Below are 7,149 nucleotides of genomic sequence, written 5' to 3'. Positions count from 1 at the left end.
TGCACTCCAAGCTCCTCGTGTCTTGGCTTGGCACTGTTATTTCAGTGCAATTTAAAAAGTGTTGCTATGGAGGCCAGGATCAAACCTCTAAGCACTCTTATTAGAATTAAAAAGAGAAATAGATTGAGACGTGGGTGTTTATTGCAACCTTGGTCTCATCTTGGTGAACACATACTATTGGATTGAGGCTCCTGTCATTTTCCATTCGTGAGTGTGATTTCCATTGTAATGAAACAAAAGAAGTGTTAAAGTTTTGACATTCTCTGAGGCTGATAAATGGAAGAGAAGTTGCAGGGCGGGGGGAGTGGAAATAAAATTGGGATAAATACAGAAAATGATAATCCTGGCCTATCTGAGAATCTCATTTGCAAAAAAGTGCTCAGAGCAGCCAGTTAAGGCTCCTACAGCCAGACAGCGGCCATACCCAGCTCACCAGGAGCCCACGAACCTCTTCACTGATGACACTGAGAATGATTTCTCCAGCTCTGTCTGCACCCTTAGCTGTGACCTAGCCTAGAACCATGGCCTCCCAAAGCAAGAGACCTAGAGTGTCATTCACCACTTGGGGAGAATCCTGCTTGTTTTCCAGCCTTAAGGACAAGAATGTTTGCAGGTTTCCCCCAGAGGCAGCTGGATGGCAGCCAGTTCAAGATCTCAGGCCACCTCTTTCCGCATGTGATGATCCAGAAGATCTTCACCTCTGCAGCACAAAGAGCTACAATTCCTCACTGAATCTGATTAGCAGTTGAAGGAGGTGGCACTCTTCCTTTGTAAATATTTTAATAGTCCACAGTATAAAGTGGATCCTACTTTCTATTTCCCTTTTGCTACAGCTACAAGTATTGCAATAGGGACATTCCCTCTTTCCAAAAATATTCACAGGATGGAAAAAAAATACCTCTCATATGAGAGTTCCTGAGAAACCCAGAACTTTCACTCAACTTTGGCTCTCATTTTTGGCCTTGTATTCTTCAGAGAAAATTGACAGTCAGAAACCTTAATGGAAAAGAAAGCAGCTATATTAATGGAAATTTAAAGCTTACTTTGGAATGAATGGGAAGAGCACACTCAGCATTTCTACAATTTCATAGCAGTGAAGGAACGGGTTCCAAGAAAGCACAGGAGAAGAAGGAAGTGTGCCAGCTATCAGAATCGGCAAATGAACACTACATACAGATAGATATTGTGGATATAGATACTTAGCGCATGATATGTATTTTCCATTATCGTGTATGTAGTATATACATTTTATACTATGCACATATATATTTGTACCTGTATACTATATTATCATGTATATATTATACCATTATGTATATACTTACACAAAATTGATGAGCCACTGTTTCCCGATTCTGTTTTTTAGAATGCCAGCGTTTTGCAGTCAGTTGCAGAGAGAGGGATGGGACAGTTCACTACGCTCATTGATCTACATGAAACAATGAGAAGCAGCCATCATTTGCTAAGCCCCCACTCAGTGCAAGGTGTCCTGCTAAGTGCTTGTTTTCCAGCCGTAAGGACAAGAATGTTTGCAGATTTCCCCAGAGGCAGCTGGATGGCAGCCAGTTCCAGATCTCATTGTTAATACTCACAGCAGCTCTAGGATTATTTCTTTCACTTTACACTTGAGAAAACTGAGGCTCAGGAAGTTACGTGAATTCCTCAGTATCACACATGTGTCCTGACAGAATCGAGATTCAGTGCAGAATCATATCACATGTTAAGAATAACTGAGTTTCATCTTGTGAAATTCTCAAGTGCTTTGTTTTTCAAGTGCCCTGGCTACTCCACCTCTGTGCCCTCTGCAGGTTCTCCTTTGCGCCTTCAAAGTTGAACTTTGTCATAAGCCATAGGTCATCTTCTCACTCTGTACTCTACTCACAAACAACGACATCAAATGCATAAACAATTGCAGATTAATATCCCCAGATGCACACTTTTGGAGGTCCCCAATTTACATATGCATCTACCAGTGAGACATCTGTCTTCAGATGTTTCACACACACTTTACAGTGTGCGTCTTCTTTTTCCCCCTCCTTGACATCCGTGAATGAAACAGGGACTATGTCATAAACGTGAGAGCTCAGGGGAGGCCACATGGCAGTCTTGACAAGCTCAGCGATCAAAAGTAACCACATAGGTGGTGTGCTCATAAACTCTTAACTGGCAGGCCAGGGTGAGGAGTTACATCCCAAGCCTGTCACTTCCTTAGCAAAGAACAATCTTGACCTAAGTGAGCCTCATTCGTTGTTCTGAAGCCTCTCAGATAACATACCTTTTGATGTGAGAGTAATTTTGTTTTCCACACCCTCAACGGCACAACCACAGGCACTAGGGCACATGACCGCGGCACCCTTTATTGTTACCTTGTTCCCACATACCATCTCATCCCTCTGTGCTGTACGTGTTAAATGCTAACTATCCTGTACCCACCAATGTAAAGGAAGCATGTGTTTCTGCAGTTTACATTTTATCTTAGAGATTCTCCTCCTTTGCTCTCTCCAGCCTCGTTAATCTGCCACCAGTAGATTTCAGGTCACCTTCCTTAGGTTTTCTTCTTTCATTCTAAATGCATAGAAGGAACTAGAAAACTGCCATTCTCGAGAGCATTTTCTCAATCTGTTGAGATTGGGCTTCCAGGTATGTACACAAAAGATTGGCTCAAATAAACTCTTATAAAATTTTTCTATAGGCTGGACACTCTTGCTTTGACCCATACTTCTTTCAAACTTCCAGCAAAAAATTTGTTATCCTTTGCCTCTCATTGTATCATAATTGAAATTCATTAAATATGATTGCTGTTTTTATATCTCTTCCTCTTCCATGTGAAACCTCTAAGAGAATAGGTTTTGAATTTCCATTTTTCATATGTCTCCTCAGAATTATCACATAATCTGACATAGAAATATCCAGTTTTAAAATGTAACTTCTTGGGGAAAAGGAATTAGAGAGTTAAGTTCATCAACCATTTTTCAATATGTGTTGCTAATTCAGACTATTTCTGTTTTTACGAATAAACAAAATCAAGATGACTTCTCAGGGAAAGTTTCTGAAATTTCACCAGAAAATTTTGATAAAAGGTGAAGGTGAACATATTTTGTTACATTATAAAGATGAACTTGATATTATTTGAACAAAACTCTAACATGGTATGACTTAGATAAAGCAGGTAAGTGAATACATGAATACATTTGAGCCCTTAGCATATTAATTATAGTTATTTTAAATTTCTGGTCTGATATCTCAAAATCTCTGCCATATCTGAGTCTAGTTTCTGATGCTTGCTCTGTCTCTTCAACTGTTTCTTACCTTTTAGTATGTCTGGTAAGTTTTTGTTGAAAGCTGCACATGATGTATCAGGTAAAAGGAATTGAAGTTGATTAATCTTGAGGGGGAAGTTTTGCTTTATCTGGCTAGAGGTTGAACTGTGTTTACTGTTCGCTGTAGCTGTAGGTGTGAAGGGCTAAAATTTCCTCTTGAGGCCTTGCTTTTTTATCAAGCCGTGTTGTCTTTGGGTTTCCCAAGAGGTTCTTTCTTAAATAAAGTCTGACCCTTGCAGGTGTTGGTTGTAAACCCCTCTATTAGACAAGAACCCAACTGATGTGGTGGCTGCTGTGGGAGAGCGGAAGTGTTCTTTCACCCTGTGTTTACGCTTAGTCCTTTAGTGAGCCTGTGCTCCTGAGAGGAGACCTTGACAAGTGCTTCTCAGCTTTTTCTTCACCACTCCATTAGCTGAAGCAGGAAGGCTAGACAGGGCTGGAGTTAGGCGTTTCTCTTCTCACAGGTGGGTTAGGCTCTGGTAAAAGAGTTTCCCTGTGAGAGCAAGGCTTTGTTCAAGATGGCAGAACATTCAGAGTATTTCAGAATGACTACATTTTTCCTTCCTCTGCTGGAAGAACCAGAACATTTTTCTCTGATCTTCACAGTGAGCACCTGATGGGGTTTCTGTAAACGAATCTCACAAAATGTGCAGAGCTCCACGAATTCTGGACCCCTGGAGTTTATTGCTTTCAAGTTCATCCACGCACCTCCAGCAATTCTGCAATTACAATTTAAGCTTTTCTACCAGTTCCAGCCCCAGGTACAGGCTGTTGCTCTAGATCAGCTGTGATTCTCTGCATTTCACTTCCTGTCCAGTTGTCAGGGCAGGGGATTGCCCTGTGACCTCAATCCTGATGGATCTAAGAAAAGTTGTTGTTTTTCAATTCATTCTGCATTTTTTACAGTGCTCTCGTGAGGTCTGGAATGAAGACTTCCAAGCTAACGAAGTGTTCTACGTCAATTCAGAAGTTCTCCAATATATGTGTACATACACAACATCAGTATAGCTCGCTCTTAAGGAGTGATGTCCCTAGATTTATTCATTTCAAGAAAACCATTGTTACAATCTTGAACAATTTTACTCAATGAATTCTGTGACAAAGCAGAAATAAGATTCTTTAAATTGACTGATGGTTTGCCTTTCCTGTGTTAGTAACTGTGTTCATTAAAGAGAATCATTTCCAGATACCCTTTCTTACTTCTTCATCTCTTTGCCAATGTAACGATAAACAGAATGACCATGTGATATCTACTCAGATCAATTACTAGAAGCACAGTGACTCTTGTATCTCCTCTTGTAGATGGAAGTACCTCTTCATGGAGAGTGCACAGCCTTCCCATCTCTTCTTGTCATAGCATGAAACCTAAGTAATATTATTTCCTACTCTTAATAAGTATTAATTTTTAAAATAATTAATATTCAATTACCAATTAACTGATTATTGCTTTTAGATTACTTTCCCTACAAAAAACAAAGACACGAGGAAACAGGAATTACATCTCTCATGTTGAGAGTAGAGAACTAGCAGAGAAAGTTTTCACATTAAATATATCAATACAGCAAAATGAACAAAAAGTAAAATTACACCCATAGATGTATACCAATGGACCCAATGGGTAGATCAATGACAAATCCTGTACTGTGAGGGATGGCCGCCAATTTGCTGAGTTTCATATTATGGATTTTTGTTAACATTTTTAAGTCTGAATTTATGCTGTCATGAAAGTCTTTCTTTTCCATGGTTGTTTTTCCATGGGTAATGTAATTTTTCTGCATGTAGTTTAATACTTAATTTTGCCAGTTTTGAGAGAAAGATTGAATCAGTGTCTTCTATTTATTTTTTTAGATGTCTCATTGATTACTATGAATAGTCATTTTGGTTTCTACAAATATATATGATTTTCATGAAGCCAATGTCGGGACCTTAAAACAGTTGTAAAGTTAAGGAGCAAAAAATACCAGCACTAATGTGAAAAACAGAAAGGAACTCTTAACCTTACCTGCTTCAACTTTAAATGAGTTTTAATGTATCAGTAGTAAAATAAGCATAGCAATAATTAAAGGTTATAATCATATTAATAAAGCAAACAATCTCACAATTAGTTGTATCATCAAAATTACCTAAATTTAGGGTAAAGGTGTGTCTGTTGTCAATAAGGAAAGAATTAACATTTTCGTATAACAGTCTCGGGAAATTTCTATCAGAAAGCAATGTAGATTATCATCTCATATCACAGATTTAAAATATTGCTAATGAAGTACTGAATTTAATGTAAAAATGGATTACCAAGAAAGGGATCTGAATATGTGTGAAATAAAAAGACGAAAGTGACTAGGAGGAGGTTTGGCTGTATGTCCTAAGTAGTGCTTGGTGAAATATATAAAAAACTGTCCAGCTCTTTCTGCACAGGTCAAATTTGAAACAAGTGTCCATCTAAAGAATACAGCTCTACTTTATTAAAATGTTGATGTCAGTGATTAGAAAATATAAATAATATAAGTGACCAACATGAGACTAGAATAAATGAAGTAACAGATAAAAGAAAATGAATCTTGACTGTAAAATTTGATGGAAAAAGACTGCAATTAGCAAGCAAATGGCTTACCATTGAAATTCACTACAAAGTGATATTAATTAGAACAGTGAGAACTCACTTTTTAGCCAAATGAGCGATGCATGAAATCAAATACCTAAATAAGCAACAGTTTAAATCAAATAATTTTAACATTGAAAATGTTCATATGTTTAGTGCCAATTCACCAATTCTATGAAAATGATTCTGAGAAAATAGGAGCAAAACTGTGCAGGGGCCATGGTAACCCACATTCTCCTCCAGGCACCTTCTGTTTCACTCCTCCACTCCACAAACAAGCTTATGAACCTAGTTTTTATACACGGTGTCTCAAATTCTCATTCTCGTGTTTCTTCTTCAACCCAGTACCATCTGGTTTCTATCTGAATCATTCTCCTAAACCAGATCATCCTAAGGACACCAAGTGTGTCTGTTTCCAGGTCCACTGGGGAGTTTGTGCCTACTGGCCCTACAAACTCCACTGTGTCTTTGGAACACACTTCTTCCCTTCAGTAGTGTCACCCCATCCTTTCCTGTTTATTTTCTAGGTCACCTGCCCCCTACCCCCACCTCAGTGCCCTTTGCAGACTCTCCTCTGCCCAATCCTTAAACGCTGACGGTCTGCAGGATTATGTTTAGGCCCTTTTCTCATTGTCTACTTTCTGAGTGACCGCATCCATTGTGATGCCCTCATTACCACACAATATGCAATAAGGCATCCCCAATATACTCCCCATGGCAGTTTTGTTCATTGTACACCTATATTCCCAACTGCCCCTAAGAGAGCTGCAAGAACTCGTTCCCCAGGATCCTTAGAAAGGACATTTGATGTTATTTTTCCTTTTTAACCTCTTTTGTATCTAAAATTTCTGTCATGTTTCTTCTTCATTCCTTTCTTTTCTTTCTCTTCATGGTGTTTAATATAATTGAAATAAACATAAGTACTGTTTTTGGCTCCTTTTCTGTGACACAAAGTTTCAACACAACAAAAACTACCCGTAGTTACTCTATTTACCTGAATTTCTTGGCCATAGTTACACAGTTTGACATTAGATGCTGAACTTCTACATGTCACCTGAATGGATTGAATGAGTAAAGGTATTTTGCTACTCATTCTTCACTATCAGTTAGAAAATGAGAGTTTGGATTTTGATTTTATAAATAAATTCAAGAAGTTTTTTTGATAGAAATTTAAGAAAGGAAAAGCAAACTTAACACAGGTAAACATGTTTTGTAAATTTTAATACAATGTAA

This window comes from Pteropus vampyrus, unplaced genomic scaffold (assembly GCF_000151845.1).
Source record: "Pteropus vampyrus isolate Shadow unplaced genomic scaffold, Pvam_2.0 Scaffold675, whole genome shotgun sequence".
NCBI classification, from domain to species: Eukaryota; Metazoa; Chordata; class Mammalia; order Chiroptera; family Pteropodidae; genus Pteropus; species Pteropus vampyrus.
Note: the sequence above shows the minus strand (reverse complement) of the source record.